Source organism: Nuphar pumila, chromosome 3 (genome assembly GCF_984573655.1).
Source record: "Nuphar pumila chromosome 3, dmNupPumi1.hap1.1, whole genome shotgun sequence".
In the NCBI taxonomy this organism is placed as follows: domain Eukaryota; kingdom Viridiplantae; phylum Streptophyta; class Magnoliopsida; order Nymphaeales; family Nymphaeaceae; genus Nuphar; species Nuphar pumila.
In genome coordinates, this window is record NC_143251.1 from 13,913,071 (window position 1) to 13,924,767 (window position 11,697).

Here is an 11,697-nt window from a genome sequence, read left to right on the forward strand (position 1 = left end):
GCAAAACGGCTCGTGTCCTTGCGCAGGTGTCATCGTCTTTACTCTCCAGTCGATGCCTCAAGACGTACGTCACAAAGATTCGTGGCCAGAGGATACGGGATGGTGTCTACTCGCAAGTTGGAAAATTTGTTCAAAGGCGAGACACAATGACACGGAACTTTTTAAATTTTTAATCAATAACAATTTTTTTTTTTATGTTTTACTTTTTTTTTCTACGAGAAACCACCCTTGCCTCCTTCGTAAGCTTAGCTTTTTACCTAAATATTATTAAAATTTATTTAAAAATAATAGCCGTGTCCAAATGTGCTCGTGCAAGTCACCAGGGACATGGGGACCAAAATGGCTTGCCGCTGTGACATAGCTCACAACAAGGTGCGACTAGACTGGATACCTCCCAGATCATGATAACTCCAAATTTGAACCCAGAATACAGATAACATACTCAAATCATGGATCCAATCATATCCAATGAGGCACGTGAATATGAGATTGGGTATCGAGTTTGGAGATAAGTAAATATGAGATCCAGGGGGTGTCAATGGGTTGGGTTCTGACCCAGGGTCTGAGTATGGTGATAAATAAGAAGACCGGATTAAGACCAGGGTTTGGACCCGAATATCCAGATTAATACATGGATCCAAGTATAGTTTGTGAATTTTTATACCAGACTCGGGCCTGACCCAAGTTTGGATTAAGACCCGCAATTTTTTCAATGTAAAAATGATAGAAAATATTATTTTATGGGGTATGGCTTGAGTACGGTTCATATTAGTTCTTATCGTGTCTGGGTATGATTTTTCTTACGGTGGATCCAATTAAACTCAAGTCCAAACCTGATACCATACCCGAAAATTGAGGGCAGTTCTGGTTCCACTGGGTCCGAACCAAACCCGACCCGTTGACACCCAAACTCACATCTCGTATCCAAATTCATGATATGTCACTAGGGGCTGTCAGTGGTTTAATTCTAAGTCGCTCTCAAATGCAATTAAGGGGTGTCAATGGGCCGGGTATAACTTGATCCTGACCCATAACAGATCCGGTAGGATCTTTGCTTAGTAAAAAGGAGAGATCTGATTAACTATCCAGTTTAGACCCATGCCCCAGGTTCGACCGGATTCAGAATTAAGATCCACATTTTTTAAATATAAAATGTATAAAATGAGTATTTTACTAGCTTTGGTTTATCTTACCCTTATAAGATCCAGGTATGGTTTTGTCTTTAGTAGATCAAGTCAGTACCAGCACCTTATATTTGGATCCTGGTCCTGATCCACACGAGTCCAATGAAGATCCAACCACGTTGACAACCTCTAAGTGCAACTAAGATGATTGGACAACTAGACACCTATATAGGGATGCAAATGGATCGGACTAGGATGGAGATTTTGCAATTTTTAGCTGTTTCGGATCCTATGTCAATCTAAATCTCCATGTATTTAGTTGTTCCAGAACCGAACCATTTGCATCCCTACACCCATATGAGACCTACTTCAAACATCAGTATTCATGTGCCCTGGTAATAAAGGTGGGACCTTAGATCCAATATGCTTTTAATAGGCTCCGGAATTTGGCCAATATGGCCATATGCAATTCTTGAGGTAATGGTCTTAACAGGGTAATATTTCTCTCTCTCTTGATAGGAAGCTTCACATGTAGGAGTGTCAACTGGTCTTATTTTGACCTGGCCCATATCAAACCTATAGGGTCAAGGTTTGGTTATAAAAAAAATGAGGTCCGATTAAAATCTCGGTCAAACCCAAAAGATCGGATTAGTATATGGAGCCAGGTATGGTTTGTAAAATTTTATACTAGACTCAGGTTTGAACTGAGTTCCGATTAAAACCAATAGTTTTTAATATAAAAAAATATCAAAAAATGATCTTATTGTATGAGTAATTTAGCATGTCTTCCTAAAAAACTTATAATTTTAGATATTTTTCTCATGTTCAAATTCACAAATATTTGAATTTAAAAAAATCTTTTTACCTTTCGCACATGCAAACTTCTTCTATATATGTGAATTTTCTCTTAAATTTGTAATTACTTTTTTTGCAAAACAATCACTATCCTCATATTTGTATCTCTCCGACTAGATGTTAAAAACTTATGTTTTTATAATTGTTTAAAAGCTAAAACACAAGCCTACAACTTTCATGTTTTGAGTCAGAATAGAAAATCTCTTTAAGTTTTCGTTTCTAAATTTCAAAATCGAAAAAGAAGCATAGTCTGCACCCTATAGGGTTGGGCATTTTTTTGTTTGTTCTATTCTATTTTATAACCACCTGCATTGAAAAATAAATATATATATATATATCAATTAGTTTTTCACTATCACTAATACCACCTTGATCAGAGAACGGTTGAGAAGAAACGTCATTCGGAAGATAGATTATTCTTCCTAAACACACAAACAACGAATATTGATAAGGATGAGATAGTCCGCCTAAAATATAGGCAGACTTAATGAAGTCCGCATAAAATATATGCGGACTTCTTCAAGCCACATAAAATATATGAGGATTTGAGGAAGTTCGCATAAAATATATACAAACTTCCTCATTTTGTTTGAGTTTTAGCAGATATTTGCAAATATTATTACATGAACTTAGTGAAGTCTGAAAAAAAAAATGTGTGAACCTCATTTTATGTAAGAGTATGCAGTACCCGACGAAGAGAGTAACATTTCGTGTAACTTCTTGAGTTTTACGCATGCAAAGGAAAAAAAAACATTCCAAAGCTGGCTATTTGCGATTTTAGACATGAAAAAAAATATCAAAAATTATAACATATTTCAAAAAACGTGTCAAATTTCTGCACAGTACGATCATTTTCAGAAAAAATATTATGTTTAGCAAATATGGTTCGTATAATCTTTATAGGTGGGGTGGGTAATGGGCTCGGCCGCTCGATGGGCCAAGTTGACGCAACCCATCATGAGATGAATTTGGATCAAAGTTTTAGGCCTTGACCTGTTAGCCATCGGTTTGAAACCTGACCTGTTATATACTTGATCGGCTTTAGCTACCTAGTTAAGTTTTTAGTGGTTGGTTGCATAATAATTTGGTAAATATTTCTATTTACCTAATTGGTTGAATTTAAGGGTGGGCATCAGTTTGGCCTCACCCAGCCCAAGCCCATTAAGATCTTGGTCCATAGGGTTTTAAGTGTGGTCTGGCCCGTAGATGGCCTGGTCCATTTACTAATGGGTTAAGTTTTGACATGATTCTTAATGGACTCAGGTTTGAAGCGCAGCTCATGACCCGACCCATTGGTTCAATGTTTAACGGGCCATTCCAGCCCAGCCCAGCCCAAACTCTTTTGTAAGTTATTTTCAAATGCCAACAATCTTAATTTTTAAATAAACCAATAGTCTCATGTACCCAGCCAATGATCTTTCTATTTTCCATAAAATTGATGCAACTAATTAGGTAAATAGTAATAATAAACAATTACCCATGTACCCAACTAATTATGTTTCTAGTTTTCATAAAATCAATATAACTAATTAGGTAAACAATAATAATTATCAGGTTACAATGCAACTAATTAATTTCTTTATTTTTTATATTACAAAAAATTTAATTAAGTATCTTAGGCTCATCAGGTCAGCCCGAGCCTCATCCATGTATATAACAGGCTGGGTTTCAGCTCTGTAGCTAATGGGTTAGGGCTGAAAACCTTGACCCAAACCTGACCCGTGGTGGGTCAAGTCATTTTGATGGGTGCATTAATCATTTATTTAATTCATTACTTTTTGTATTATAGGAATTAATTCATTCGAAAATAACTTACAAATGAGTTTGGGCCGGGGTCATTGAACATTAGCCCATTTAGCCAATGGGCCAAGTCATGGGCTGCTCTTCAAACCCGAGCCCATTAAGAAACGGGCCAAAATCCGACCCATTTATAAATAGATCGAGTCATCTCCGAGCTGGGTCACACTTAAAACCCAATGGGCCCAGCTCTAAACATGCCTGGGCCAACCCAATGCTCAACCATACTTATAGGGTCTGAGTATGGATTTTCTTATAGCAAACTCGATAGAATCCGGATCCAGACGGGTTCCCGCACGTCAAAACAAATCCGGGTTCGGACTCACATGAGTCCCACCTAGATGTGACCCGTTAATACCCTTATTAACATAACATTTTTAGGAAGGTGACCGCCGTTGTAACTAGTGATTTTGTATGCAGAAGGCGTTGTTACTTAATTGACCTTCTTTGTTCCCTAAATACAATCATTAAACACCACGCGTGGAACGTACCTCGTTTAGGAGAGAGTTTGAGAGTCTGAGACAGCGGGACATGACCCCCGCCCCAAGCGTCGGTACTCACGGACTTTTGTAGTGGGACTGCATCATTGCATGTGATGGACAACCTTTTTGTCCCTTACCGCCGTGTCGTGTCCCTTTCTGTACTGTGCCTAATGAAAAGTTACACAACCCACCCCAAGACACACACACAACCTCCAGGGATGTGGTGGGGTTTCCTTGATTTGAGGCTTTGTGATAAATATTGGGAAATTTATAAAATTTCACCAATATATCGCTAGAAATTACCTGAAAGTTTAAAACTGTAATTTCTCGTGAGATTTTCAAACCGTGACAAATATCACAATATTTATATTTTTAAAAGATATTTATCATGAAAACCCCTGAGATTTTTATTTTTAAATGTGTTTTATTTATATTTTTTATAAAAAATATGTTTTTATTTTTTGAATTTATTTTTTATTTTCAAGATTTTTATTTTTTTATTTTTAGTGTGATCATACCAGCACTAAAGCATCAGATCTCATCAGAACTATAAAGTTAAGCGTGTTTGGGCGAGAGTAGTACTAGGATGGGTGACCTCCTGAGAAGTCCTTGTGTTGCACTCTCTTTAAGATCAATTCAAGAAAATGTGTCGTGGTGTATATTGTTTGCTGATGATATTGTTTTGATCGATAAGTCTAGAGTTAGGGTTAATGCTAAGTTAGAATTATGGAGACAGACATTAGAAGCAAGAGGTTTTAAGTTGAGTATGAGTAAGAGTAAGACAAAATATATGAAATGTCGGTTTAGTAAGCAACGAAGTAGTGATGAGAGTCTAGTGAAGCTTGGTGAGCAAGAAATACCGATGGATGATTGTTTCAAATATTTGAGATCTATTATTCAAAAGTATGAAGAAATTGATGGAGATGTAAATCATAGGATAAAGGTTGGGTGGATGAAATCGAAAAGTGCAACTGGAGTGTTGTGCGATCATAAAATGTTATTGCGGTTGAAGAGAAAGTTTTATAGGATGACTATTAAGCTCGCTTTACTATATGGTACAGAATGTTGGGCTGCCAAGAGACATCATATTAAAAAAATGAGTGTAGCTGAGATGCGTATGCTTAGATGGATGTGTGAAAATACAATAAAAAATAAGATTCAGAACGAGGAGATACGTAAGAAGGTAAGCATTGCATTCATTGAAAATAAGATAAGAGAATCATTTACGGTGGTTTGGACATATTCGGCGAAGGCCTAATGATGCTCCAGTTAGAAGGATAGAGAAATGAGAAAATATATTAGTTAAAAGAGGTCGGGGTAGGCCTAGGAAGACTTGGATGAAGATGATAGGAAAGGATATGAATGCTTTGAACATCACGGAGGACATGGCATTGGATAGAAATGATTGGAGGAGAAGGATTCATGTGGAAGACTCAGAATGATTTTCTTTATTGGTTCATATCGCCGACCCCAATTGTTTTAGGACGAAGGCATAGTAGTAGTTGTTGTTGTTGTTGCTGAAAAAAATGCGAGATTTATGAAAGCTTTCAAAATCTCGAGTTTTTTGCCTGTTAGATTTAAATGTTTTTAACTTTTGTCACTAAGATTTGAGGTGGATTTATGAAAAGAAAGCCAACACCATGTTTGCACTGCATGGTAGGGCCCACAGAAACGATGCTCATTTCCATGAAAAAGATCTTCAGATTTTCGCCCCACTACACCCACCCAACATGGGAAAGTTGATTGCAGACAAGGTTTTCGGTTAGGAAAGCAATCTCCATCGTTAGTGTGGCTTCAGTGGGGCCCACTGAAGCGCACTGGTTATAAGCCCGAGGAGCACGTATCAGGTCAGAGCGACCGCTGACAGTAAGAACACCCTGATGCGATGAACGACATCCCAAACACCATGTTTGAACTTTGCATCTCTTAGATGGGTCTCACTTTTTTTGTTCTAGAATCGAGACCGACTTGCAATCCACCGTTTTCAACGATCAAGAGCAGGAGAAGGGAAGAAATCCGCCTGATGTTATTATGAATGAACGGCATCTAGAGTTTGTAAAAATGAAGGACTGAAAATATAAAATTCAACCATTGTGTTTGGGAACATGGATGAATAGCATCCAGGTGACCTCTAACGAATTACTGTCAAAGGTCGCTCGATGCAGACTTGATAAGTAGAGAAAAAGCTTATCTTTACCCATTTGTAAAAGTTCCAAAAGTCATTACAACAATTTTTTTTTTTTTTTTTTTAAAGGCAAGCTGGGGGTTAGGCAGACCCTCTCTACCAGTTATATAACCATAGCATTCCTTTTGAAAAAAACTATAGTATTGGGTTTTGAACCTACAACCTCCCAACACAAGGTGACGTGCACTAGCTGCTCCTACCAGACAATCGGGTCATTCCAACTTTTTGTGCCTAAATGTCAAATTCAGAAAGTCTTTATTTCGTATAAGAGATCCTTCAACGTTTCATAAAATCCATAAATAGTCCTGACTTAAGGACAGCTGCCATGATGGAATTTGATTTTGGGATTCCATTTTCTGTCAAGGAATCACTCCGCAATAACTGCAACCACTAAACCCTTTTGTATTTCAACCATTTATTTTGTACTAATTTTATGGTCATCGAAAGCTATCTCCCACAAACACCAAGCCTTATCATTTCAGTCCTCTTGAATTGTAGATGAGATTCCCTGTCACCAAGTGGTGGAAAATTGGGGTTTAAATCCATAACCAGGATTTTCCTGGGGCCAGGAAAATTAAGGATAGTAAGTACGTCTGGCAGAGCCAGAGCGGGTGATTGTAAAACTTGTAAATTTTGTAGGATTATAAATAAAAGAAAAAGAAAACATTTTATTCTTAAGTTATTAATGTGTTTTTAGTTTTTAAATTACAATTATGGATATTTCACATGTTCATTTAATTATGAATAATTTGAATTTTTAGAATTATTTTTTATAAATAACTAATTAAAAATATTTAATTTATAATATAAAACTAGATGTTTTAGTGAGTTATGATTTGTGAAGGTGTTTTACCAGTGTTTTGAACTTAACTAGATGTATTTTAGAAGTTTGTGAAAGAAATTTTATAAAGAGGGTATTTTGGTTATAAATAACTTAAGTAGAATATTTTAAGTAAATATTATTTATTAATTTAAAAGTACTAAACAATGGACTATTTAAATTTAGAATAGTTATTTTGTTTTAGAAAAATATAAGATTTAGTTTTTGGAAAAGAAATAGATTTTTAATATGGGCCCCAAGTCCATATGGGCTTGGACCCAAATTAGGCTTTTATGGGATTTTAATAACTAAAGAGAATTAAATTATTTTATTTTTAATCTAAAAATAATATATGTAATTTTTTATTTTATTTTTTGTATTTATTTCAACACATAACCCGATTTAGGGTTTTGTGTCGAAATAGATTCAAACCGGATCTGCTTTGGACCCAGTTTGAATAGGTGTAGATGAGCCTTAAAGATAAGCTAGGTGGAGCCCACTATTCCCCTCTTCTTCCTCTTGTGGTTTTGAGAAAAACCTTTTTCTCCTTCTTCTCTCACCCAAGCCGACTAGCATTGGGATTCATGCTAGTCATTTTTTGGGATTTGTGCCACCAACAAGAGGCCTAAGTGAGTTTTTCTCTCTCTTATTTTCTTTTTCTTCACCTTTTCTCTCTTTTTGTTGGGTTTTTTCCTTGATGGTTTTCCCTAAACAGTTTTTCTTAGGATTTGTGTGATTTTCAACCTTGTGAATCGTGTCCCAGCAGATTGATGCCTATTTTTTCATCAGCTTCATCATCTACGGTATCCTCTTCATCTTCCTCTTCTATTTCTTCTATTTTTTTGGTTTGATTTCCTTGGGAAAATAGATTTCACCTTGGGAACGGTGCAACAACGATGATTTCACATGGGAATGTGTGCAGACTATGGAGTACACTAGCCATAGTCGACCAACACAGCCCTGTAAATTTTGGATTTCTTTTTGGGTCGATTTGGCAGAAATCACCCTACCCCATCTCTGATTCAGGTTATTTTTTGTGTGAAGATATATTTTGACACTACCTTGGATTGCGTGAAGCACTGTCACACTTCCCGTCAACGGTGGAGTGCCCCAACTAAATGCATATTATTAATTTTCCTTGGTGTTTCATGCGCAGACCAAGTGTTCGATAAATTACCAAAGCGACAATTCATTGTGGGTTTCACAACGTTACATTTTCAGATCTATGAAGATAGGATCTCTAAACTGAACTTATTGAATGCTTAATTAGGTTGTTTGATCGCAATCTAATGTGTTTTAGCGTTATGTTGATTGATTCGTGTAGCGTAGTATCGTGTTAGCAAATTAGGTTTTTAAAATACCTAATTAAGTGATTATGCTATAATCTAATTGTTTAGTGTAGTAAGCATGTAATTACAATGATTAAATTAGTTTATTTAATTTTGTAATACATGTTTATTATTCTGAAAATTTAGTTTATACCTTGAAAATTGTGTTGTATACTAAGTGTTTGGTGTAATGCCTAAGAGAGCAAAATTTTCAAAATTGGTAGCGGTTTTAAACGTGATTTAAAACCAGTTTTCAAATATAAATTATGTGTATTTAAAACTCAATGTTGAAGATCTTTTACATATAATTGCATATTGGTTACGATTATATATGAAATGTGTAATAAAAATGCATGTGAGCAACCGCAAATGTGCATAGTTAACTATATTATCATGCATATCACCAATGCAATTTTGTGCATGTGCTAATGTATTATTTATGTTCGCAATTGAAAGTGCATAGAAGCACAAGTCAATTTAGTTTAAAATTGTATGAATGCTTAAATATATGTACCTTGCGAGTATATAAATTTTCATGCAGGTATCGCAAATAAAAAGATACTTAATGCAAAATATCACAAGTGGCTAAAAGCTAAAGCGTGATAAAAATACAATAGTTTATGAAAATCGAGTAATTACCCGTGGTAAGTGAAAATGATGCAAAGCATCATGCAATACATTAATTAAAGTTTGAAGATCATGTTGAGCATAATTTGAATGTATGAGAATAGAAGTGTTCTTTTATCATGGTTAAGAAGATCATGCTTTGACATGATTTTATATAGCAAAATATGGAGTACTTTTATAGGTACATGTGTGCATATGCATGATTGAAAAGAATGTTGCATGTTTAATATTAATGCACAAATGAATTGAATGTTTGTATAATGTTTGCATGTGAAGCATGTCATGTATGCAATGAATATATCATGCATATAAATTTGAATTTAATGATTTATGCATACGGCCATGATTGAATCATGGCATGTATCATGCCTCAAAACACATTGAAAGAGTCATGTATCATGCATGAGAGCATAAATTAAATATGACATGAATCATGCATAAGGGCATGGGAGGGTTATTGATGAAGAGCATCCGGAGATTCAAAGTGCAGAAGCAGAGTTGGATCCCAATCCAACTCTCGAGACCAGATCCGAGCATCGCTACCTAAGGCGATCCACACACTTGCAGGATGTTCCTTGTCCTAGTGGATCTTCCATTTAGTCGATGCTCGATGTGCTTCTTTTTTAACTGTTTTGATTTCATTGCATCTTCATGAAATCATATTTTTGGATATTGTAACGACAATATTTATTTCATGTAATAATTTTTTTATTTTTTTAGGAGCCAAATTCTACGGATCCGGATAATTTTGGTGCTCTATAAGATTCTTTTGTGGTACTAGAGGGTGCATGGGGAACACAAGTAGTTTTTATTTTTTTGTAATTCTATTTTCTAATGCATTTTTGTGCAGGATCCAGTTTGTTGCATGTTTTGGATCTGGATTAAGATCTGTTTCTAAGGGAGCCCTAATTGACACCATTTGGGAGTGGACCATCTTGGTCCTCATTCAAAATATAGCTTTGACTTTTCCAAGTCAATATGGTTGCTGGTCCATTTAATAACCATTGGCTAAATATAACTTAGTCAAACTCATTTTTTGGAGCAAGGCTTGGGAAGGCCATTTTGCTCTTTATTGTGGCTCTTTCCCAAGCCCCAAGCCTATTAATGAAGGGAGGTCGACCAAGGGGAGGGGGGTTGCTTCTCATTTGAAATTCTTTTTACTGTGTGGCTGGTGAGAGAAAAAAAACTCCTTGGGTGAAAGAAGAATCAAATTTCATTTTGGCGTAAAAGGTGCTCTTGAGAAGATCACTCTTGGCGTGTGATTGTGTATGCATTTTGTTAGTGAGTGTTGAGCTTTAAAGAGGGTGTTCACCCTGCTGTTCGTGGTTCTCCAATTGACATTGCTGCTTCCCAGCAACTCTCTGTTATTGTCATCTTCTGAATACATAGCTGGTTCCATTTTCTTATTCTCTATTGATATTTCCTGTATTTTTTTCCTTTTTCTCTTGAATATTACTGTTTGAAAAATTACAAACAACTATTGGCTGATTATTAGAATAAATGTTTGAAATATTTTTGTTATCAAGTGTTTTTTTTCTATTCGCAAAATATTCAGTTCAGATTACTATTGCATAATTCGGTTTCCTGTCAAAACTCAGATTCTCGAATTTCGAGTTGTCAGAAATGACTTTAAAGAAATAATCGTACCGGCCTCGATACTGGTCAATTTTTGGTGTTCTTTAGCTTCCCAGAAGGCTAAGACGATTATCTACAACTTTGTACTTGAGGTCATTTCGTGAATAAACTGTTTAAGTCCCTAAAAAGTGCTACTAAGGTGTTGGTCATGAATGTGAATGAATGAATATCATAGATGTGAATGAATAAATGAATGTTGATGTGCACTCTTGAACCTCATTTTATAAATGATGAAAATCATACTTTTGTTGTACAATTACAAACTTGATTTATATTCTTCAAGTTTAGTTTTGGGTTTCTTACAAGCACGATGTTAATGTCCTACCACATTACATATATCATCTTGAAAGATTAGAGTGAAGGACGGGTTATTGTACACTCAAAGAGACTCTCTTACTCATTATGATTCCTGGGGAATCCAGTCTTAAATTTTCTTTTCAGGCTTGTAAACATTAACTTTTGTTATGAATCATTTTTATTTTAATGACTTGTAAATTTTTGGAATGAGTGATACTCGTGGATGTTGTCCTTTCTTTTATGTAATAATTAAGATATGAATGCAAATCTCAACTTTATGTAACTCCTCAACTGTCTTAACCCTTAAATAAATTTTGTCTTCCACATTTTTATATGTGATTTTTTCTAAAGTAATAACCTCAATTGGGTTGTGTCTAAGATTGGTTATGTACTGTATTTGATACTAGGAGGCTAGTATATACTAATGCTTGTGCTGAGGGGGGCCATCCAATATTTAAAACGGTTGAAACGTGACCGTAGATAAACTCATTAACACATTATTCTCAGGAGTCATGTAAAACTTTATAACAAATGAAAATTTTTAATT

At 35.5% G+C, this 11,697-nt stretch overlaps 1 pseudogene; it reads left to right on the forward strand.

Annotated features, from left to right (window-relative positions):
- The first annotated feature begins 4,762 nt into the window (after nt 1-4,762).
- On the forward strand, nt 4,763-4,881 carry LOC149842050 (5S ribosomal RNA; annotated as a pseudogene).
- Nucleotides 4,882-11,697: the final 6,816 nt, after the last annotated feature.